Here is a 25215-nt window from a genome sequence, read left to right as displayed (position 1 = left end):
GATTAAAGTCCAATTTACGTCCGATTAAGGTCCAATTTACGTCCGATTAAGGTCCAATTTACGTCCGATTAAGGTCCAATTTACGTCCGATTAAGGTCAAATTTACGTCCTATTAAGGTCCAATTTATGTCCGATTAAGGTCCAATTTACGTCCGATTAAGGTCCAATTTACGTCCGATTAAGGTCCAATTTACGTCCGATTAAGGTCCAATTTACGTCCCCTAGGACGTCCGATTAAGGTCCAATTTATGTCCGATTAAGGTCCAATTTACGTCCGATTAAGGTCCAATTTACGTCCCCTAGGACGTCCGATTAAGGTCCAATTTGCGTCCGATTAAGTTCCAATATACGTCCCCTCGGACCTTAGATGGACGTCCAATGGACGTTCGGTAGCGCGACATTTGGACCAAAATAGGACGTATAAAGGACGTTCCTCGGACGAAAACGGACGTCCAAAGGACGTCCCTAAAGTCCGTGAAGGACGTCCAATGGACGTCCATTGGACGTCCTTGTGCTATTAGGGATTATATCTGGTAAGTTACAATTACAACAGTAACGATTTTTGAAGATGTTAACATTTTAATCTTATAGGAAAATAGGAAAACCAGCCGACTTAATCGATAATAACAATCTCCAGATTGGGTTCCTTCAATAAATATGGGCTATAAACACAATGAAATAAGTTCCCCAAAATCTAAAATGGAGTGGTATCAAAGGAGAATTAAAGGAAAAAATATTCATATTGAAATTATTTATAAGGCACTGGACTGTCTTAAATTCTACAATAATACTAGGTGGGTAAATGATTTTAGACATTTTTCATTAAGAGTAGATTAAGATTAAGTAGATTTTCATTCAGTAGATTTAAGACTTGTTTACACGGGTAGAGTAATGATGCAAGTACTTGATAGAGTAGAGTAACTCTACCTGTAAAAATGCTCAGCACAGTAGAATAGCTGGTAGAGTGTATAGTTGGAGTTAAAGTAGAGTGACTAGCAACATATGGCAAAGTAACTACTCTATGACCACCACTACTGCCAAAATGTCTACTCAGCTGCACACTCTACCCATGGAACACGCTCAATTACGGCAGAATAGAGTAGGTAGGAGAGTACATGGGGGCACTGTCATTCTGGCTGGAATTGTGTTTTGTGTAAATAGTGAAAATGAAGTTCACCGAAGATGAAACTTTAAAACTTGTAGAGCTATAATACGGCGAATACCAGTGTTTATGGAATTTAGGTAGTGTATACTACAGAAATAAAAGTTTGCAGCAAGCTGCGCAGGATGAAATCGTCGAAAGAATGGCAAAGGGGGCTTTGGAGTAAACGAGCTTAAGCAAAAAATTAAGAATTTAAGGTGCACTTATAATCAAGAGTGTTTAAAAATACAAAAATCGGTTTCACTATACTAGCATCAGTACTATACTTGTACTCTCCTCATGTGAATGGTATCAAGCCATTTTTGGTAGAGTACTACCTCTACTCTCCTCAAAACTCTACCCATGTAAACAAGTCTTTAGAAACAGTGGAAAATGAGGTAGCTAGTAGAGTAGTAGTAGAGTAAAATATACTGGTTTAGCAAATTACAATGTTTTAAGTTAATACAGTAGCGATCAACAGGTAGCCAAAACGTGTTCCTGTAATTTTGAATATTTTTTCGAAGTATTTGGCACACGTATTCGTAAAATAATAAAGAATGGCGGTACAGAGCCCAATTTGAAAAATATATTAATATGTGGAAATTACTCTGTAATTATACAATATTTAAAAAACGAGCCTGTACCGCCATTAAGAAGAACAAAAAAATACACTTTCTTCAAATAAACTTTTTTATCCGATGCCTAGATTTTGTGTAATTTTGGAACTACTAATGAAATAAAAAATTTTAGTAGTTCCAAAATAACACAAAATCGGATAAAAAAGTTGTATTTGAAGAAAGTGTATTTTTTGTTCTTCTTAATGGCGGTACAAGCTCGTTTTTTTATATTGTATTTAATTACAGAGTAATTTCCACATATTAATATATTTTTCAAATTGGGCTCTGTACCGCCATTCTTTATTATATTAAGAATATGTGTGCCAAATATCTCGAAAAAATATTCAAAATTACAGCCGCAATCTTGGAACACATTTTCGCTACTTGTTGATCGATACAGTTTCCTCTTAAGATAGTTTTAATAGTTATTTATGATATAAGTATTAAAAGTACAATTTTAAGACACGCATGTGAAAGTTAACTTGAAAAAATAATTTTATTAATGTTTTGACTTCCACATCAGATGTCATTGTCAAAATACAAAATATTCATTATTATTAGGTTTATTCTAGCAAACAGTCAAACTAGTCAAAAACCGTCAGCAAACAGTTGGTCAGTAAAAGAACATAATACAGTCACCAGTGCGATCCCCTCTACTCGCGCTGGTCCACTATTCGCTGATGGTTTCAAACTGTTTGAAACTGATGCTAGAACAAACCTATTATTATTATGCATATCATTATCTGTAAATAATATTTCTTCTGATTGTTAATTGTAAAGGATAGAAAAATTACCATTTATTTTATTTTTTTTTTAGAATCAGCTGAGAGAAGTGGTCTACAAAAAACCAGGAAGGAAACGGAATATGTGGCTACGAAAGGCAAAAGAAAGGTTTACAAAGCAAATGTGACACATTTTTTTGAAATATTTAGGAATATCAGTAAATTGCATTAAAAAAATGTATGAAAAGATTTTGTTCAATAAAAATGTTTATATTTATCAAGGATGTATTATTTGGTATGGCCACATATCGTCAGTGATGTAATAATAGATCCTATCTGTTTTTTTCATGAGTTTTGTAAGAGAAACTAAAAACTTGTCTTAGGGTCACCTCCTGTTTTCATATGATATTTTTTGACTTGTTTTGTAGTAAATTAAACTATCTATGAACTACAAAACAAGTCAAAACTTACATATGAACACAGGAGGTGACCTTAAAACATGTTTTTCCATCTCTCATACAAAACTCATGAAAAAACAGATAGGAGGTATTGTCACATCAGCAAGGATGTACAGTGATGAGTGCCCTAATAACCGGCAAAATATGGGCAACATATTTAGTTGTGAGATAAAAAGAAATGAAACTAGTCGAGCTGGGAAATTTAGCGAAATTAACCTTTAAATTTACGTTATATTGATCCCACCTTTACACATATATCGGAGGAGTATGTCAACTAAAATTGTCACTGTGACAGTGGTAGTTTCCAAACTCGTCTGATACGTCTGAAGGTGGTACACAATCAATACAATCTAAATGTATACAATGTCTTTTTATCTCACTACTTAATACATCTTTTGTGCTATTTTGCCGGTTATTAGAGCGCTCATCACTGTATTTCTGGTATATCCAGGGAATGTCTACAAAATATATTTTGAATGTCCAGAGAATATTCGTGGACATTCATGGAATGTTCCAATAAGACATTCAGGTAATGTTTAAAATGCTGACACAGGATTTTCCTGGGATGTTCAGGGAACATGTTTTCGGGGATATTCCAGGAATTTTTCAATGTCTGTGTACCTTCTATGGACCTATATGGAATATTTTGGTGTTATTACCGCCGCACTCCACTTGCGATTTGTAATCAGGAAGATTGAACACATTGTTTCAAATACAAGTCAATCCATTTGTGACTAAATAATCATGGATTGACTTCTATTTGAAAGAATGTGTTCAATCTTCACAACTACAAATCGCAAGTGGAGTCCGGCGCTTAGGGCTACTTCCTCTTTGGTATTATGTATTATACTACATAAATCAGGAACTTTCCTTCTAAATATATGTATGCATCTTGGCCATCAAACATATTCTTCGAAACATTTTTTTAAGGGGTTGCATAGGTCTTGTGGGTAAAAAAGTGACTTTTTAAAAAACGATATCTCGAAAACTAAAATTTATTTTTATTTATAATTGGAACATGTAAAAGTATAGTACTTAAGGTAGTCTCAAAAAAGTTTCAGCCAAAAATATTCATTTTTGTAGAGTTTAAGTTTTTTTTTGCGTTGGCAGCATAACTAAGTCCAGTCTCATCTGAAATCAAAAAGTTTCTTGTAGTTTATACTACGAATATGAACGAAGGAATTAAAAAAATGAAATTTGAAGATTTTACATAAGTTTAAACACATTTTTGACCCCAATTTTTCTCATTTTTAAAGTAGTTTTTTTTATAAAACAAAAATGACCTCAACTAATAAAAAATCCTTTGTTCATTCACTAGCCAGAGGTATAAACTACAAGAAACTTTGATTTCAGATGAGACTGGACTTGTTATGCTGCTCACCGCAAAAAAGGGCTGTTGTCGAAAAATTGCAGTCAACTCTACAAAAATGAATATTTTTGGCTGAAATTTTTTTGAGAGTACTATACTTTTACATGTTTCAATTATAAATAAAAATAATTTTTAGTTTCCAAGATATAATTTTTTTAAAAAGTCACATTTTTTACCTGCAAGACAACAACTTGTTGATTTCAAATTGTAACAGTTGTTTTGCAAAGTATGCTGCCCTCTTGTATTTTCTGTGTTATCTTCATCATACAATTACTTCATCTAAAAATTTTCTGCGAAAAAAAATAAACCAAAAGTTTAACCACCTTCACACCGCAGAATCAAGTTACACAAATTTTCAAACACCTCACCTGACACAGCGTCTCAAGTACGATTGCGCGAATTGGTAAATATAACTCCGCACGACCACGCAACTCGAAACACAAGTACGCAAACACGGTTGCGTGAAACGTGGCTCGCAATCGTGAAATTTACGAGACTTGCTCGACCTGTAGATTCTTGTTGCTAAATGACAACCAATAGATAAGCATAGTGAACGCCAGGTAGTTATGCCAAACATAATACGTGTAATTGTTTATTTATTTATCGCTGTGACAGCTGTTTATACAGGCACCTGATTTGGAGTTTTTATCAATTATTTCTTTGATTCTCAATGCATAATATTGTCATTTTTAAATGAGTAAGGACGCTGATAACTTTTCAACACCAAACAATAAGCGGTCAAGAAGCGAAGTATCTCCGTTGTGTCAGAGTAAGAGTAATATAGCCATGATTAACAGGGAAGAGTTAAAAAGCGTCCTGGAAGAATCATTGGATGCAAAATTAAATCCAAGACTGGATACAATAGAGATAAAATTAAATAACGTAGCAACCAAAGAAGATATAAACAGTCTAAGAGCGGAAATTTCAAGGTTAAGAAGGGAAAATAATGAGTTAAAGGAACAAGTACTGCTTCTGGAGAGTCAAGTTGCTAATTTTGCGGGTGAGTTGGGAGATCTAAGAACCAGGGATGAGGTGAAGCAACAAAGATTAATAGAGCATGAAGGGAGACAAAGAAGAAACAACTTGATTTTCAGGGGATTGCATCATTCCGGTAGAGAACCTTGTATTCCTGTCATTAAAAGATTTTTTTCAGATATGCTTGGAATGCAGGAAGAAATCAGAGTGAATAGGGCACATCCACTAGGTCCATCCAGGTTAAACGGTTCGATCATCGCACACATTCCTTGGGATGACGACATAGCGCTAGTATTTAAGAATATAAAGAAACTTAAAAATACCAGGATTTATGTTGACAGAGACTATACAAAAGAGGTTAGGTGGAAAAGAGCAACATTAAGAAAAGTCATGAAAAAGATTAAAGAACAGAACAGTGAAATTATGGTGAAACTCGTATTTGATAAACTTTTGATAGAGTCAGTGCGATATTCTTGGGATGATCAGTTGGGCCTAATGTGCGGTACAGAAAATGGGCCTGAAAAGTTATTAAAGGACTGGAACATCAGTTTGAACTTAAACATGGACGCGAAGCAACAAGTAGAAGATACCATACAGATGGAGTCGGGGGAAGGGTCAGTGAAGAAGGCAGGGAGAGTTATTTAGAGTCTATCGATACTTTTGAAACATTTAGAATATTGTATTATAATGTAGGAGGGATTAAGACATTGCTCAGGGCACCAGAATTTAATGAATATGTAAGTAGTTTTCATATATTTATATTAAGTGAAACTCACGTTGAGAAGGTCTCTAGTTATGTATATGATAATTTATCTGATAGTTTTAGGACATTTGTTGTGCATGCCACTAGAACAAGCTCATTTGGTAGGGCTAGTGGGGGAATGATCTGTGGGATAAAGCCGGAATTGAAACCTAGGTATATCGAGATAGAGGGACAGATGGTAATTCAACTGACCATGTTATCTCATGATGTAGATATAGTACCAGTATATCTAAGACCAGGAGAAAAGTGGGATAGAGATTTTTTTAATTTGGAAAGGGTTGTTGTTGACATCACAGAGCAGAGAGGTGGAGAATCGATTGTAATGATTGGAGATGTAAATGGAAGAATAGGAGAAGAGTCTAGTCTAGATATAGGGATAGAAGGGTGCGAATACGTTGGTGTATTAGAACCGGTAAGAACATCTAAAGACAAAATAGCCAATGCTCAGGGAAGGAGGATTATAGGACTTTGTGAGGAAAATGATATGGTAATTTTGAATGGTAGTACTCCAGGTGATCATAAGGGTGAACTCACTTTTATAGGTACTATGGGGAGCTCTGTAATAGATTTGGCGTGCATTTCAAGGGCATTAGTGCAGAGATTGGGGGATTTCTCAGTAGGTTGTGAATACTTTTCAGATCATCAGCCAATAATCCTGGAGCTCAAGATGGTGAGAGGTCAGAGGCAGATACAAAATGAGGACATTTTACCGTTACTACCTAAACTTAGATGGACAAAACAAGATGCAAGAAATTTTGAAAATAAAATAGAGGAACGTATTCAGCGGATAGACGTGAATATGATGAGGCCTGAAAGTTTTGTTGAGGAACTGCAAAGAATTATTATGGAAACCGCCGAGATGGGAGGAGTACACGAACAGAGAGGTAAGAGAGGGAGTAATAAAAAAGGTAAGCAAGTATGGTTTGATCGAGAATGTGGGAAATTGAGAAAGCAGGTAATGAGTTTCCTAAATATGTTTAGGAAGACGGGTGGAGGATATGTGAGAGATATTTATTTGCAGAGAAAGAGAGAGTATAAACAGACTTGCGAAAGAAAAAAGAGAGAGTATTACATGAGAGTGGCAGAGGATTTAAGTAGAGCACGTGATTCTAAAGAGTTTTGGTCTTTGGTAGGTGTTTTTAAAATTAAAAATAGTTCGAGATGTGCAGCAATCCCCTTAGAGACATTTCGTCTGCACTTTTTGGGTCTCCTAAATCCAGCACTTCCCTCGGACCAACTAAGTTATGCAGAGCCTTATATTGTCGATGAAAGGATAGATGTGAGTTTTGATATGACGGAGTTAGATATAGCACTCATAAGCCTAAAGAATAATAAAGCACCTGGTACCGATAGGATACCGGCTGAGTTTTATAAAAATCTTTCAGCTACTAGCAAAGCAAAGGTATTGGTTGCTTTTAATGCAATGTTCAATCGAGCCTCGGTTCCAGATTCTTTCCGGGATGCGATAATTTTTCCTTTGCATAAGAAAGGTGCGGCAGACGATGTAATGAATTGCAGGGGAATAAGTTACCTGAACGCAGTAGCCAAGTTGTTTTCATCTTTGTTATTGGGTAGAATAAAAAAGTGGGCAGAGTCAGGGATTTTACTGGAATACCAGGCAGGGTATAGAGAGGGATACTCTACAGTTGACCAACTGTTTAACTTGACAAGCATAATTAAAATACGAAAAGCAAGGGGTTATAAAAGAACCTATGCTTTGTTTGTGGACTTCAGTAAAGCATTTGATACGATTGATCGACAAGCGCTGTATTACAAGCTTAGTTGTATGGGGTTGTCTTCCAAAATGCGGGAAATTATCAAATGCATTTTTACAGGAACACAATCTGCAGTATGGGGAACGAATGGTACGTCACGTTGGTTTGACTGTGAGATGGGAGTTAGACAAGGCTGCATTCTTAGTCCGCTGCTATTTGCATTATTTCTTAATGACTTACATGACTTTCTAGGAGGAGGCGTTGATTTAAACGGATTTATCATTAGAATATTGCTGTATGCTGATGATATGGTAGTGTTAGCAAGCAGCCCGAGAGGTTTACAAATTATGATCAATAAATTAGGGGAGTATTGCAAACTATGGAATTTGAAGATCAACATGGACAAGACAAAAATTATGGTTTTTAGACAAGGAGGTGGAAAAATTAAAGAAGAGTGGAAAATAAATGGAGAAGTGGTGAAAGTTGTTAATAATTATGGCTATTTGAGAGTGAACCTAACACCGCGGCTTTCTTTTAGTTCCCACTTTATCGAAAAACGACGAGCGGCTAGAGCAGCTATAAACATGGCTTGGCGACAGGTCTTAGCTAAGGCGAATCTTCCACTATCATCTAAGGTGCGTATTTATGAAGGGGTAGTCCGATCTATTCTCACTTATGGTGCTCAAGTTTGGGGATTGGCGGAATTTAAGGAAGTTGAGGAGGTAAGAAGGTTTTTTATAAAAAAAATGTTAAATATTCCGAGTTACTGTCCAAACTATATGTTGGATTTAGAAACCAACATTGAGCATGTGTATCTATTTACGATGAAGTTGCATAAAAAATATGTCAAGAGAGTTTTAGAGTATGAGGAAGGACGTCTGCCTAAATTTCTGCTTCAGGAAATGATAAGAGCTAACTGTGGTTGGAGAAGAGATTGGGAAAACTTGGGAGAGAGATGGGGAGTGGAATTTAACACAGAGTGGGAAAATAGGAGTTTTTGGGAGGATAAGTTGGAACAGGTGATACGAGCCATTCGTGTTGGGATAAAGGAAAGAGCAGTGGAGAGAGCAACTAGATCAAATTTCTGCAATCATTATAGAGAGTTAATGGGACTAGGCGTTGTCATGGGTTATATGAGGGATGAGGTGAGTTTTAATGATATAAGGTGGATATTCAAGATTAGATGTGGAGTATTGTATCTCAATGATAGACCTGGTAGGGCTGATGATAGGAAAAAGTGTGCTTTGTGTAATGAGAGGGAGGTGGAAGATATTTTGCATTTCATGGGACGATGTCCGATACTACGTGAATACAGAATGAAGTGGTTCAGAAAAAGTAGATTAGATAGGGAAGAATTGTTGGAACTTATGAGAGGTTTGGGCTGGAGGGAACTGGTTGGATATGCAAGGGATGCATGGAAGTATAGATACAATCTAGTGTTGGAATATAACTATTAGACTCATGACATTCTATTCTTCTTCATGTATTGTGCCTCTTCACCAGTTCTTAACCGATTTTGAGCTTGTATTCACGACACTCTAATTAATAGGTAAAATTTAATATATACTTCTCAATTAATGAGTGACCTTTTATGCTTTATTAAATCTTAATTAATATTTAATTTAATTGTGTTTATATGTTTATTTAAGTACATACATAATACTTTATAAAATTTCATTATGTATACTGGTGCCTGGTACAAGCTTATCCCAGCAAGGTAATTTCACTGGAAACTATATAATTTTTTTTCACATTCATTAGTTACATTTTTTTTAATAATTGTTAATTTTATTGTTAGTTATAGATAAAAAAATGTTGATTAATATTTTGGCCAACCCCCCAGACGACTAATGGTCATGGGGGAAAATGTTTTATTAGGTGAGCTATTATGTTACTTTAAGCATTACTGTAGTTAAAAGCAATAAACATTTCTGATTCTGATTCTGAAGTGTTAGGCATAGAAGGTAAAGAAAGAAGAACAAGAACGAATGACTGGTTTGACGAAGAATGTCAGACTATAACAGACAGAAAAAACTGAGCATATTTACTGATGCAACAGGGGCACAGAACCCGACAAGCAGAGGAAGAATATAAACAACTACGCAAAAAAGAAAAGAAAACTCACCGAAGAAAAAAGAGAGAATATGTGAACAAAGAACTTCAGGAACTGCAAGAACTAAGTAGATCGACAGAGACAAGAAAATTTTATCAGAAACTGAACAAAAGCAGAAAAGACTTCAAACCGAGAATGACGATGTGTAGAGATAAGGAAGGTAATATATTGACAGAACAGCAAGAGATACTAAGAAGATGGACAGAACATTTTACGGAAAAGCTTGAAGGAGATGGGAGCGAGACAAACCCTGATATACCATTAGTCCAAGCAGACAGGCAATAGCCGAGATTAGAACAGCAGTAGACAAATTAAAGAACAATAAATCACTGGGATCGGATCAAGTAGCATCGGAATTACTGAAGGAAGGAGGAGACGCACTACAGAAAACAATACATGTATTGATAACAAAGATATGGTCAAATAAACAGCTACCAGCGGAGTGGAATATAGTGGTATTATTGTACCTGGTTCGTCCACATAAGTAGGAATAACAATTTTTAATTTTCTTGTTTTTGTAAAGAATATTTTAATTCATTTTCTTTTCAATATTATGGGACACCCCGTATATACGAGTAGGCCAATACCTAATTCAGTGAGTATGTATTAATTTTTATCATTATTTTCAAGTAAAAACCTTAAAGTTTTTTGTATGTAATTACCTGCCTACTCGCCTCATTTTAAAAAGACAATTCGCCAACCAACTCTCTTGGTTAACAGTCACTTACAATCATTCCGAAAAGTGTATAGAAACTCAATATAGTCCTCGCGAGTGATTTATACTTTATACTACTCAGCAATAGCAGTACGAAAAATAGCAGGCCTGCTCCAGCTTGTGCAACGAGAAATGACAAGGTAGGAAATATTTTTATTACAATTTACTTTAAGGTCTGGTTTTTTTACTGTTATTTTTTTTTATTCTATTTTTAAATTCACCCTATGCTAAACAGTCCACTAATAAAGCTCACTGAGTTAGTAATCTCCTCCAAGATGATTTATTGATCCGTTACGAGAGTGATAGATCCATTTTCTATATTTTTTTCTTGCATTTTTCATTTTTCTAAGAGGGTAATATAGTCGGGGAAAGTTTCTTTTAAACCTGAATTGTTTGATTTTATTGTCATACTTTGCTAATTTACAAAGATCAGAATTAAATTCAGGTTATTTAACCGCATTCCCTTTGACTTTATTTTTTTGTTATTCTTTAACATAAGGCGATAAAATATTCTTTACCAAATTAAAATCACGTATCAATTAGTAAATTGGTTTTTTGTTTGTGCCGATCGTTAGTGATACCTATACCTCAGTTAATGTTGTTTTTTAAGTAAAAAAGGAACACATTAATGTAAAAGTAATTATTATTAAATTGTCAACGTCGGCCAATAGACAAATTTTGTTATAATAATTATTATACAGGTTGACTCTATTATAGATGAAACTGTGTGTTTATTTTACACAGTAATTTTTATTTAAAGGGTTTATGTTTTATAATTATTTTTTGTCTATAAATATTCAAATAGCAGAGGACATAGTTTTCTATTTTATTAGCACAAAGTTCGGTTGTATTTTATTAATTTTCGTGTGGTGAACCTATTTTATTTCCTAACGCTAATTTCATATTTTTCTAAATTTATTAATTCTACATTTAAATTTACAAAATGGCAGATAAAATTAAAAAATATCAATCTTTAAGACAAGTTGAAGTGCAACAAATGACTGAAATTCATGCTGTTGCTTTAAAGGTAGCTGCTGACGATAAGAATTTTTACCCGGTTTTGGAAGTTATGTATGAAGGATTGGAAAAAATTCGTGACAATTTTTATGATCTTCATAATAAAATAATTATGTTAGTTTCTGAGCAAGATAATGAGGACGCGCTATTTAAAGTCGAAGATGATTGCCGTAGTAATTTTGACAAATTATATTATAAAATTAAATTAACATACGTGCAAGCCTTTAGAAAATCTTCAACATCAAGTCAGCAAACTACATCAACTTCACAGTCTCAAAATCCTTTACCTATAAATTATTTTAATTTACCGAAACCGGAATTTAGAAGTTTTATAGATCAGTTTGATGCTCGCGTTCATACTCTTACTTACTTACAACCAATTGACAAATTTAATTTGTTACTATCGTGTTTAAAGGGTGCAGCGCGCGATGCTGTGGATCATATTGACATCACAGCAAACAATTATCCAATTGCCTATGATCTGCTTTGTGAAAGGTTTAATAATGTTAGGGTAATCGCTGCCAATTTATGGAATAACCTTGAAAGTTCACCACAACTGACTTCAGAAGATCCAAAAGAACTACGCAAGTTGTTAGATACATTTTCGAAAAATGTGGCATCTCTAAATAAGCTAGGACTACCCACAGTACATTGGGATTTTATACTTGTTCAAATGATTTTAAAACGATTAACTGTTTCTTTAGTAACACGTTTTGAGCTTTTTCATAATAATTCAACCATCCCAAGCTATAAAAAACTGATTGATTTTTTAAATCAAAGTTGTCTCGCTTTAGATAATATTGATTTTCACACTAAACCAAAATCTAACTTTTCTAAAAAACCTAATTCTTCCAAATCTACATCATTGCTTGCTCAAACAGAACCTGAACCGAAATGTTCTATCTGTAAAACTAATGATACCCATGCCATTTATAAATGCTCCGTTTTTTTGGCAAAATCTCCTGTAGATCGATTTCAATTAATAAAAAAGAACAAGATGTGTATTAACTGTCTTGGATCACATCGTTCTAGCCTATGCAAATCTACATGGACTTGTCACTCGTGCCATAAAAAACATCATACACTACTTTGCTTCTCCTCTTCTAAGAAAGAAGAGAATGTTCAAGATTCGGCGGCATCCACTTTAAATTCAACGACTGGATCATCCGTTTCTGTGTGTTTTTCTTCCGCTGATAAAAGTACTTTGCTTTCCACTGCATGTATTGAGGTGCTTGATTGTCACGGTAACTACCAACCTGTTAGGTGTCTGTTAGATTCGGGAAGCATGACGTCCTTCATCTGTCAAAAGACCCTTAGGCGTTTAGGTTTACGTCCCATGAAAACTTCAGCTAACATCCAAGGATTAGGTTCTATGCAGTCGAACACTAATTTAGGTGGGGTTACCATTTCTTTTAAACCAGTACGTAAATCTTCTCCTATTTTGACAACCGATGCGTTAGTCTTGACAAAAATATGTGAGGATCAGCCTTTATGTAATTTAGAAGTTAATACTTGGCCCCATATTGCTAATTTAAAGTTAGCAGATGATAACTTCTTTCGTAGAGGATCCATAGACATTCTTTTAGGAGCTGATGTATTCTCTACAATTCTTTTGGATGGACGTATTTACGGCAATCAAGATGAACCTGATGCAATTAATACTATATTTGGCTATGTGCTTATGGGAAAAGTAAATATTTCAAAGGCACCTACTCTTACGTCTTTATTTTGCCAAGTTGAAGATACGGTTTCTTTGGATCAGCAAATAAAGAAATTCTGGGAATTAGAAGCAGTCCCTGAAGTTTTTTGCTTAGCTCCTGATGACGCTAAAGTGGAAAATATGTTTATGAATACTTATACGCGTGAACATTCAGGACGCTTTGTAGTAGATCTACCTTTTAAGGAAGAAAATCCTGTCTTTCCTAATATTAGATCACTTGCTCTTAGTAGGTTTTATTCATTAGAAAGAAGGCTTCAAAAATCTCCTGAACTTTATGACCAATACCGCACCTTTATGAAGGAATTTGTTGAGCTCGGTCACATGGAACCTGTCCCATTGAATAACTTCGATTCACCTTATGTTTACTATTTATCGCATCATTGTGTTTTAAGACCTGCAAGTCTAACAAGTAAATTAAGGGTCGTTTTTAATGGTTCCGGGCATCTTCCAAATCAACCCTCACTCAATGACAAATTATTCACTGGTCCTAAGCTTCAGACTGACATCTGTACAATTTTGATTAATTTTCGATTGCATGGTTATGTAATTACGGCCGATATTTCTAAAATGTATAGGCAAATTTTAATTAATCCTACTCAAACAGATTATCAAAGAGTACTTTGGCGTTCTAATAATTCTGAACCTGTTCGAGATCTTCGTATCAACAGAGTTGTTTATGGTCTCTCTTGTTCTCCTTATCTTGCTATTAGATGTCTACATCAGTTGGCTAATGATGACGGGGATTCGTTTCCTCTAGCAGCCGAGGCACTTAAAACTGGAACCTACGTTGATGATATCGTTTCTTCCTGTCCTAGTTTCGAAAATGCCTTAGCACTAAGAGACGAACTTATTGCCTTACTTGCCAAAGGAGGTTTTGAGTTGAAAAAATGGTCCAGTAATGTACCCGATTTATTGAAAGGATTAGCTGTATCAGATTTAGCAATAAAACCTCTTACATTTAATGATATTTCGTCCAAAACACTTAAAGTATTAGGGTTGGAATGGGACGCTTCTTCGGATACATTTGCTTTTAAAGTTCAAGTTTTAGACTCTTCTTGTACAAAACGTCATCTTTTGTCCAATTTAGCAAAAATATTTGATCCTCTTGGATTTTTATCTCCAATAACATTTCTAATTAAACACCTTATTCAAAGAATATGGACTCAAAAGATTGGTTGGGATGATGCTCCATCAAAAGAAATTATCCGTTTGTGGAAAAAATACATTGATGATGTAGCATATTTGAGTAAATTAAATTTACCTCGTCGTTTATTAATTGACGATATTTTACGCTTAGAAGTTCACTGTTTTGGTGACGCTAGCGAGAAAGGTTACTGCGCTGTCTTGTACTTTCGATGCTTATCACCTTCAGGCCAACCTTTTGTTTCTTTTGTTATAGCTAAATCTAAGGTCGCACCCATTAATAAGGGACTTACTATTCCCAGATTAGAATTGTCTGCTGCGGTTTTAGTGGCTCGACTAGTCTCCTTTGTTTCTTCTGTTATTAAAGATAAAGTAGAAATCAAGGAAATATACTGTTATTCTGATTCTGCTGTTACATTACGTTGGTTACAATCTTCCCCTCATCAGTGGAAAACTTTTGTGAGCAATAGAGTAGCTTATGTGCAGGAACGAGTAACTTCTTCATGTTGGCACTATGTTCCTTCTGAAGAAAATCCTGCTGACATTGGTTCAAGGGGTTGCTTACCCTCTGAGTTAATTAACTGTTCCAAATGGTGGGCGGGGCCAACCTTCTTACAATCTTATCCGCTAACGTTCTTTGAACTTAATTCAAAGGAGTCTACTAATGTAAATTTGGAAGTGCGGACTGTCGCATTGATTGCTGAAATTCCCAATAATTTTTTAGATATTTTATTGGATCGTCATTCGTCTTTAAATAGGTGTGTTCGATGTTTGTGTTACATTATTCGTTTTTTCCATTATGTAACCAAAAACCGATATGGTAATCTGGAAATAGGTTGTTTAAGTTTATTGGAGCAACATAACTCCTTACTGGTTTTTGTTAAACGAACACAGCAGATCTTTTTTAATACTTTAATAAATTTTATCCAAGATAAACAGCTGCTTCCAAAAAATTTAAGAAAGCTTTCACCTTTTATCGATGCAAAGGGAATTCTACGTGTAGGTAGTCGCCTAGCTAATGCGCCCATTTCGTATGATCGCAAATTTCCGGCATTACTTCCTAACAGTTGTAAATTAACTGATATGATTATTGAATCTACTCATCTGCAATATCTACACGCCGGGCTTCAAACTGTTCAATACCTAATTTCTCAGCGTTTTTGGATTATATCTTCCAAACGAGCCATTCGTAGAGTACTGTCTAAATGTGTTAAATGTTTTAAGGTGAATCCTTTGTCTCCAGTTCCGTTAATGGGAAATCTACCGCTAGCTCGAATATCTCAACTAAAACCTTTCAGTAATGTTGGAGTTGATTTTGCGGGCCCTTTTCCTATAAGAGCTTCCAAACTTCGAAAGTCTCAAACTCTTAAAGCGTATTTGTCGCTTTTTATTTGTTTCTCAACAAAAGCTCTTCATTTAGAGCTCGTATCTGATTTATCCACTGACGCGTTTTTAGCTGCGTTTAAGCGATTTGTCAGTCGTAGAGGCCGATGTCAACATGTTTATAGTGACAATGGCACTAACTTTGTTGGAGCCAGAGCAGAACTTAACAGATTGGCATCACAAGCTGCTTCTCATGAATCTATTCAATGGCATCTCATTCCCCCTTCTTCTCCACACTTTGGAGGTTTATGGGAATCTAATATTAAGACGGTAAAGGGTCATTTAATTCGCACAATTGGAGAACAAGTACTAACTTTTGAAGAGTTATATACTATTTTTTCTCAAATTGAGGCCATCATGAATTCGAGGCCAATATGCCCGTTAAGTTCAGACCCAAACGATCTTAGTGCGTTAACTCCAGGACATTTTTTGACCATGGAGCCTTTGAGTGCTCCGGCCGAAGAAACGTTGCTCGATGTTCCGCACAATCGGTTGAATCGTTGGCAATTATTAAATAAGTTGCACCAACAGATTTGGGAACGGTGGTCTAAGGAGTACCTCCAAACTCTTCATCAAAGGGCTAAATGGAATTCTCCGTCTCCAAACGTCCAACTAGGTACCTTAGTGGTAATCCGTCAAAATAATATTCCCCCGCTACAATGGCCTTTGGGCCGTATAATTGAGGTTCATCCTGGATCTGATGGTATAGTTAGAGTGGCCACAGTGAAAACTAATAGTGGTATATATAAACGCTCTATAGTAAAATTATGTCCTTTGCCTTTTGAGCCGTAACAATACTGCGTATTGTGGTGGGCGGTTGTGGTTCGTCCACATAAGTAGGAATAACAATTTTTAATTTTCTTGTTTTTGTAAAGAATATTTTAATTCATTTTCTTTTCAACCCTAATAGCACACGACGTCCTTTGGACGTCCAAAATAGGTCCATTTTTGGTCCTTACGTCCATGGACTATAAACGGACGTCCTTTGGACGTCCCGTGTTGGACGTCCTTCGGAAGGAATAAATATGGACGTCCTTTGGACGTCCGACGTTGGACGTCCTTCGGACGGAATAAATATGGACGTCCGACGTTGGACGTCCTTCGGACGGAATAAATATGGACGTCCTTTGGACGTCCGACGTTGAACGTCCTTTGGACGTCCATACTGGACGAAATACGGACGTTTTATGAACGCTTATATATTATATTGGACACATTATACCAATTACGGGATCAAATAGCAAAATAATTCAATAAAATATTAACTTACGCGTTAACTTTACGTTAATGAAATACAGTCAAACCTGTCAGTAACGGCCACTAAAATGAAAGAACTATTGGCCGATATAGAAAGGTGGCCGTTATTGCCAGTTTTTGTAGTCTAGATATACAGTAAAACTTGTGTTACTGGCCACCTGATAAAATCGGCCACCTGTACTAACGGTCAGTTTAAATATTCCCCAAACCAATTATATCTAGACTACAAAAACTGGCAATACCGGTCACCTTTCTATATCGGCCAATAGCTTTTTCATTTTTAGTAGCCGTTACTGACAGGTTTTACTGTAATTGGTTTGGGGAATTTTTAAACTGACCGTTAGTACAGGTGGCCGGTGTTTGCAGGGGGCCGGTAACACAGGTTTTACTGTAGTTTAAATCGAAAAGATTAAATCTTAATTCAAAATTGTATATACAATATTAGAATTATAAACAAACTATATAGTTTAATATCCAAAACATGTTTTTGATTTTATGTAATGTAATGAAAATCTTATTTGTAAATTATTGGTTACAATGTTTAACAATAGGAAATATTCAAGAATAACGCCCGGTTTCATAATCAACTTAAAGTGAACATTAACTAAAGTCCACTTTAACGTTGACATTTACCCATATGAATTGCATTGACAAGGGTACCAACCTAAAACTTAATGTCCACTTTAACTGATTATGAAACCGGGCGTAAATAAAATAAAAGTTTAATCCTAACAACACAAAACATTCCAGGAATGTAGGTAGGTACTACCGTTCTATTCCGTGAACATCTATCTGATTAAATTATGGGTGGAAAGTTACCACAAGATATTCTATGAACATAGTACAATGTCTTCCTGGAGGGGTAAAATTTTCCATTACAAGGTTTTAAGAGAGGCCATTTACTGTTCAATTTGCGTTCATTTTCAAATTTGCCGCGCGAGTATCTATGAAGCGTCGCGTGGTCATTGGTCATCACTATTTTCATAAGATAACCGATAACCTAAAAATTTAGTAAAAATTTTGATTGGAAAAAAATGCATCGATAAGGGGGTGTGGGAAATGGAAATTAGTGGCTTTTTTGCTGTACTGTCTCCTAGTTTTTGCTCTGGGCTCTGGCTTAATCTCTTGTTTAAACAATTTTGTAAGTATTATAAAATCCGTTTTCAATTTTCTTTATTCTTTATGAAACGAATCATTTATGCATGCATATTATTACCTGTAAATAGTACCTATGTATTTCTTTTGATTTTTAATTGTAAAGAATAGAAAAATTACCGTTCATTTTAATTTTTTTTAGAATCAGCTGAAAGTGGCCCTACAAAAAAAAACCAAGAAGGAAATGTATAGCCTTGTGGCTATGAAAGGCAAAAGAGAGATATAAAAAGTGTATTGGCTAGTTGGAAGAAAGTCCACATTGTCCATGCATAATAAGTTATTACTTTATCAACAAATATCAAGAAGATAGCAGGATCAGGAGCAACAACTTCATAAGTTCAAGAATATCGAGGAAATCCAGCTCCTCGATACTACTGGGCAAACTAGAAGATTGAAGAGGACCAAGCCTTTTGAACTAGTTTGAGTGATAGGTGATAGTGAAAAACGGAGCATAGTGCTTGTGTGCTGTGCCTGTGTATGTTAGAATAGTGCACGATCTTGTTAGATAAGAGACGCTATGGGGTAAGCTCTTCATTTTAAGAAACAGTAGTAATTTAGGTTAAATTAAAATTGCTCATTGGTCAGTTATGACCAGATTGTTTTTTTATGTTTGGCAAAAAGGACTTAAGTCAGAATTGCACATTGATAATGTTTTGATGATTTCTGGACCAGAAAAAAACTGTTGTAGATGTAAACTGTATGTACAGTAGAATCTACTACAGTACTGTAGAAATCATCAAAACATTATCGATGTGCAATTCTGACTTAAGCCCTTTTTCCCAAACATCAGAGAATTGTAATGTACAATAATTCTCCTATCTGCTTTTTCATGAATTTTGTAGGAGACGAAAAACCATTTTTAGGATCATCTGCTTTCACATGTAAATTTTGACATGTTTTGTAGTAAATAGATAGTTGAATTTACTACAAAACATGTCAAAAAATATATGAAAACAGGAGGTGACTATAAAAAAAGTTTTTAGTCTCTCTTACAAAACTCATGAAAAAACAAATCGGAGGTATGTCACATCAGTGACTATATCTAGGGAATGTCTAAAAAATATACTTTGATGTCGTAAGAACCAAATATAACCTACAGTCCATCTAATTTACTTACTGTTGCACGTCATTATCTACGCCAGAGATCTAAGTTGACATAGTTGCCAAAGTATAAAAAGATCCTGAATCCATTTTAAATCAAATATATCACATAATTATTGTAAACGTGGATTATACAACAAAACAAATTAATATTCAATGTAAATAAGTAAAAACTTAAGAAATAGAGAACAAGAATTAAGTTATAATCTTTTAAGATTTGCAGTGCAAGAGTTTTTGCACTGCATTGTTAATAATTAAAAAACGGCTCCGAACTCTTGGCAAAAAGCCGGTAGGTTTCTTTGTATAAGTATGTCTACAATAACAACTAAAAAAGTTGTCAGATACCTCGATTATTCCAAGTCGTTATAAAATTAGGTGAAATTTATATTTTTATAGTAGAGGATCTTTTTATAGTAAAGTAAATAATAAAAACAGTAAATATAATAAATAAAACAGATACTTATAGTAAAGAATATAAACAAATATGAAGTGTCATCACCGTAACTGTCAAATAAATGTTACCAATTTATTCTAAAATGTTACCTTTGTTCGATTACAGTTACAGTGTGATCCGAACAAATCTGCTTCATAAAAACGCTTTATAATCCATTTATACAAATTAAATGAAACATATTATTGTGTATTTCTTTAGGTTAACATTAATAGAAATCTTCAAATAATATTTCTACGCGTATATAATAAAATATGTCTAGTGGCTGTAATTCCAGTGTACTCGGCAAAGTGATTCTAAAAAAGAACACACCTACCGCCTAAATATTTCGTGTTGGTATCATGCGACCTCACAGGCTACGACGTGGATGACGCGCAACAGTTAGTAAATTAGACGAAGTATGTAGATATATACAGGGTGTAACAAAAATACAGGTCATAAATTGAATCACATATTTTGGGACCAAAAATAGTTTGATTGGACCTAACTTACCTTAGTACAAATGTGCACACAAGAAAAGTTACAGCCCCTTGAAGTTATATATATATAATAGCACTAAGGGCTTTAGAGGCCCATGGCTTGAAAAGTTTGTTTTTTTTCTTCATTTTCACGTTTCTTTATGTACTGAGATCTTCTCTGGCTTGATATGTGATTTTTCTCCATTCCTTCCTGTTATTCATTTTTCTTTTCTGACCCTGTAGCACCATTCTTTCCAAATCTTTTTCGACCTCTTGCTTCCATCTATTTTTCGGCCATCCTCTTCTCTTTCTTGAAGCTGTAGTGTAGTTTAGTACCATTTTTGGAGTCCTCGTGTTTGGCATCCTTTCAATGTGACCTCGCCATCTAAGTCTCTGTGCCTTTATCACTCATTTGAAGTTACAAGATGAAGTGATTTTTTCCAATATATCGAAAACTATTAGAGATTTTTTATTGAAAATGGACATGTGGCATTATTATGGCAGCAGTATCTTACGAAAAAACTATAGTAAAATTTGGACACCCCATAAAAATTTTATGGGGGTTTTGTTCCTTTAAACCCCCCCAAACTTTTGTGCACGTTTCAATTTAATTATTATTGTAGTACCATTTAAACACAACGTTTTAAAAACTTTTTTGCCTCTTATTGCTTTTTCGAAAAGTCAATTTTTATCGAAATATTTTGAATATTTGTCAAATTAACCACATATTTGTATATGGTTAAGTACGATTATGGAGACTTGGTAATAATATTCAGACTTATTTATGCTTTACATTTTTAGGTATATTTTGAACCATATTAAAAAAGAAGCCAGATCTCGATAAAATGTGCCTTATCGAAAAAATACAAAGAGGCAAAAAAGTTTTAAAAACATTCTGTTTAACTAATGGTACCTCAGTAATAGTTTAATTGGAACGTACACAAACATTTGGGGGGTTTAAAGGAACAAAACCCCCATAAAATTTTTATGTAGACATGTTAAAAAAGAAGTCACAACTCGATAAAAACTGCCTTATCTGAAAAATACTAAGAAACAAAAATATTGAATTTAACTAATGGTACCACAATAATAAAATTGAATTGGAACGTACAGACAAGTTTGGGAGGATCTAAGGGATCAAAACCCCCATAAAATTTTTATGGGGTGCACAAATTTCACCATAATTTTTCTTTAAGATATTCCTGCCATAATACTGCCACATGTCCATTTTCAATAAAAAATCGCTAATAGTTTTCGATATAATCGAAAAAGTCTATTTTCATTTTGTAATTTCAAAGGGCTGTAACTTTTTTTATGTGCATATTTGTACTAAGGTAAGTTCAAAACTATTATATGACATATATAAACTTATGACATATAAGGTCATTCAAACTATTTTTGGTTCCAGAATATGTGATTTAATTTATGACGTGTATTTTTGTTACACCCTGTATATACAGCCGATTACGCACCACCTTAAAAATTGGGCATTTTTGATGTCTCGAATTTCCTAAACCTGTTGTTGCATCTAAGTGATTTTTTTATAATATTCTAGCCTAGGCCCTAGGCTATAGGTTAAGTACCTCCTTATGCTTGTCATGCACGAGGAGCTATACTGTAATATATATCACATCGCACTCTATAGTAATGAGTGAGCCTGCACATACGGTTCCATTTGTTTCCTGTCTGCAGGCTCACTCATTACTATAGAGAGCGATATGATATAATGTACATATATTACAGCATAGCTCCCTGTGCATGACAAGCTTAAGGAGGTAACCTATAGCCTAGGCTATAATATTATAAAAAAATCACTTAGATGAAACAACAGGTTTAGGAAATACGAGACATCAAAAATATCCCATATTTAAGGTGGCGCGTTAATTTCTTGGAGAAGTGTATTGTAATTTAATGTAAATAATGTAATATCCAATAATTGTAATTTAATATAAGATGTAATATAAGTTCCTTAAAAAATATATTTTTTATTTCCCACGACATTAGATGGATGTTCGGCAGCAAGACATTGGACCAAACTGGGACGTCCTATGAAGGCCCAATTGACGTCCACTGAACATCCCTTCGGATGTTAAGTGGACCTCCATTGGGCGTTTGGCAACGTGGCATTTGGACCAAAATTGGACGTCCTGTTAAGGTCCAATTCACGTCCCATAGAACGTCCGGTTAAGGTCCAATTTACTTCCGATTAAGGTCCAATTTACGTCCGATTAAGGTCCCATTTACGTCCGATTAAGGTCCAATTTACGTCCTATTAAGGTCCAATTTATGTCCGATTAAGGTCCAATTTACGTCCGATTAAGGTCCAATATACGTCCGATTAAGGTCCCATTTACGTCCGATTAACGTCCAATTTACGTCCTATTAAGGTCCAATTTACATCCGGTTAAGGTCCAATTTACGTCCGATTAAGGTCCCATTTACGTCCCATTAAGGTCCAATTTACGTCCTATTAAGGTCCAATTTACGTCCGATTAAGGTCCAATTTTCGTCCGATTAAGGTCCAATTTACGTCCGATTAAGGTCCAATTTATGTCCGATTAAGGTCCAATTTACGTCCGATTAAGGTCCAATTTACGTCCGATTAAGGTCCAATTTACGTCCGATTAAGGTCCAATTTACGTCCGATTAAGGTCCAATTTACGTCCCCTAGGACGTCCGATCAAGGTCCAAATTACGTCCGATTAAGGTCCAATATACGTCCCCTCGGACCTTAGATGGACGTCCAATAGACGTTCGGTAGCGCGACATTTGGACCAAAATAGGACGTATAAAGGACGTTCCTCGGACGAAAACGGACGTCCAATGGACGTCCCTAAAGTCCGTGAAGGACGTCCAATGGACGTCCATTGGACGTCCTTGTGCTATTAGGGAATATTATGGGACACCCCGTATATACGAGTAGGCCAATACCTAATTCAGTGAGTATGTATTAATTTTTATCATTATTTTCAAGTAAAAACCTTAAAGTTTTTTGTATGTAATTACCTGCCTACTCGCCTCATTTTAAAAAGACAATTCGCCAACCAACTCTCTTGGTTAACAGTCACTTACAATCATTCCGAAAAGTGTATAGAAACTCAATATAGTCCTCGCGAGTGATTTATACTTTATACTACTCAGCAATAGCAGTACGAAAAATAGCAGGCCTGCTCCAGCTTGTGCAACGAGAAATGACAAGGTAGGAAATATTTTTATTACAATTTACTTTAAGGTCTGGTTTTTTTACTGTTATTTTTTTTTATTCTATTTTTAAATTCACCCTATGCTAAACAGTCCACTAATAAAGCTCACTGAGTTAGTAATCTCCTCCAAGATGATTTAGTACCATTACATAAAAAAGGGAATCAGTTAGAATGTGGAAACTACCGTGGAATCACGCTGCTGAATGCAGCATACAAAATAATGTCCAACGTCATTTATGAAAGACTTAGACCACACGCTGAAAAAATAGTTGGCAGGTACCAAAGTGGCTTCTGTAGACAGAAGTCAACAATAGACCAGATATTTGTTCTGCGACAGATCCTCGAAAAAACAAGTGAACATAACATCGACACACATCATCTCTTCATAGACTTCGAAAGCGCATATGACAATATAAACCGAGAATTCTTAATAAAAGCAATGAAAGAATTTAATATACCAACACAACTAATAGAACTGATAAAAGAATCTCTAAAAGTAGAGTCTCTAAAAGTAAAAGTCTCTATAAGTCTCTAAAAGTAAAATCCAGATACAAAACGAACTAACGGAAACAATAGATGGGAAAAAGGGACAACGCCAGGGAGACGCTCTATCATGCATCTTGTTCAACATTGTACTCGAGAAAATAATGAGGGACACAACAGTCAATACTCGAGGAACAATAATTAATAAAAGTGTGCAAATACTAGCATTTGCAGATGATGTTGACATAATCGCAAGATCAAGAAAAGAAATGATAGAGGCATTCAATCAAATAGAACGAGCTACACAAAATAGTGGCCTTAAAATCAACCAGAACAAAACAAAATATATGCAGGTAAGTAAAAACACAGAAATAAGGCATCCACAAAATATAACAATAGGAGAATACAACATTGAGGGGGTAAAAAACTTTACATACTTGGGATCCCTAGTCACATCTGATAATAATGTAGCAGAGGAAGTGAAGAGGCGAATATTTATTGCCAATAAAAGTTACCATGGCTTAATTCGGCAACTAAGATCAGACAACGTAGCAAGGAAAACAAAATGCCAAATATACAAAACCCTAATAAGACCGGTACTCACATACGGCTCAGAAACCTGGACACTCACTAAAAGAGAGGAAACATTGATAGCCACCTTTGAAAGAAAAATCTTGCGACACATATATAAGGGCACAAAAGAAAATGGAATTTGGCGAAGAAGGTACAACTTTGAACTATACGAAATATACCAGGATCCGGATATCATAACATTCATTAAAATAGGACGGCTGCGTTGGATGGGACATGTAAAAAGAATGGAAGAAGGCGAAATACCAAACAAAATATTCAAACAGATGCCAGTAGGAAAAAAAACAAGAGGAAGACTGAAGCTGAGATATTTAGAACAAATAGAAAATGATATAAAAACCTTAAAAATAAAAACTGGAGAAAAAAAGCACGAAACAGATCAGAGTGGAGAAGAATCCTGGAACAGGCCAAGACCCAGAAAGGGCTGTCGAGCCAATGATGATGATGATAAAAATTTTATGGGGGTTTTGTTCCCTTTAACCCCCCAAACTTTTGGGTACGTTCCAATTAAATTATTTCTGCGGTACCATTAGTTAAATACTGTGTTTTTAAAACTTTTTTACCTCTTTTTATTTTTTCGATAAAGCTCTTTTTATCAAGATATGGCTTCTTTTTAAAATGGTTCAAAATATACCTAAAAATGTAAATCATAAATAAATTTTCAT

At 35.0% G+C, this 25215-nt stretch overlaps 2 long non-coding RNA genes across 3 annotated transcripts; both read left to right on the top strand.

Annotated features, from left to right (window-relative positions):
* The first annotated feature begins 543 nt into the window (after nt 1-543).
* Nucleotides 544-2757, top strand: LOC126882161 (uncharacterized). Its single transcript, XR_007697188.1, has 2 exons — nt 544-794; nt 2576-2757. It is a non-coding gene; the product is annotated as an uncharacterized LOC126882161 (long non-coding RNA).
* A 15111-nt stretch (nt 2758-17868) lies between these two features.
* LOC126882153 (uncharacterized) lies at nt 17869-23201 on the top strand. Of its 2 annotated transcripts, XR_007697179.1 has the most exons (3): nt 17872-18249; nt 18406-22880; nt 22925-23201. It is a non-coding gene; the product is annotated as an uncharacterized LOC126882153 (long non-coding RNA). The 2 variants fall into 2 exon arrangements; XR_007697178.1 differs by lacking the exon at nt 22925-23201 and having other exon boundaries at nt 17869-18249; nt 18406-21319.
* Nucleotides 23202-25215: the final 2014 nt, after the last annotated feature.

The sequence above is a fragment of the Diabrotica virgifera genome, chromosome 3 (assembly GCF_917563875.1).
Source record: "Diabrotica virgifera virgifera chromosome 3, PGI_DIABVI_V3a".
Lineage (NCBI taxonomy): Eukaryota > Metazoa > Arthropoda > Insecta > Coleoptera > Chrysomelidae > Diabrotica > Diabrotica virgifera.
Note: the sequence above shows the minus strand (reverse complement) of the source record. Positions and strands in the feature narration are given on the sequence as shown.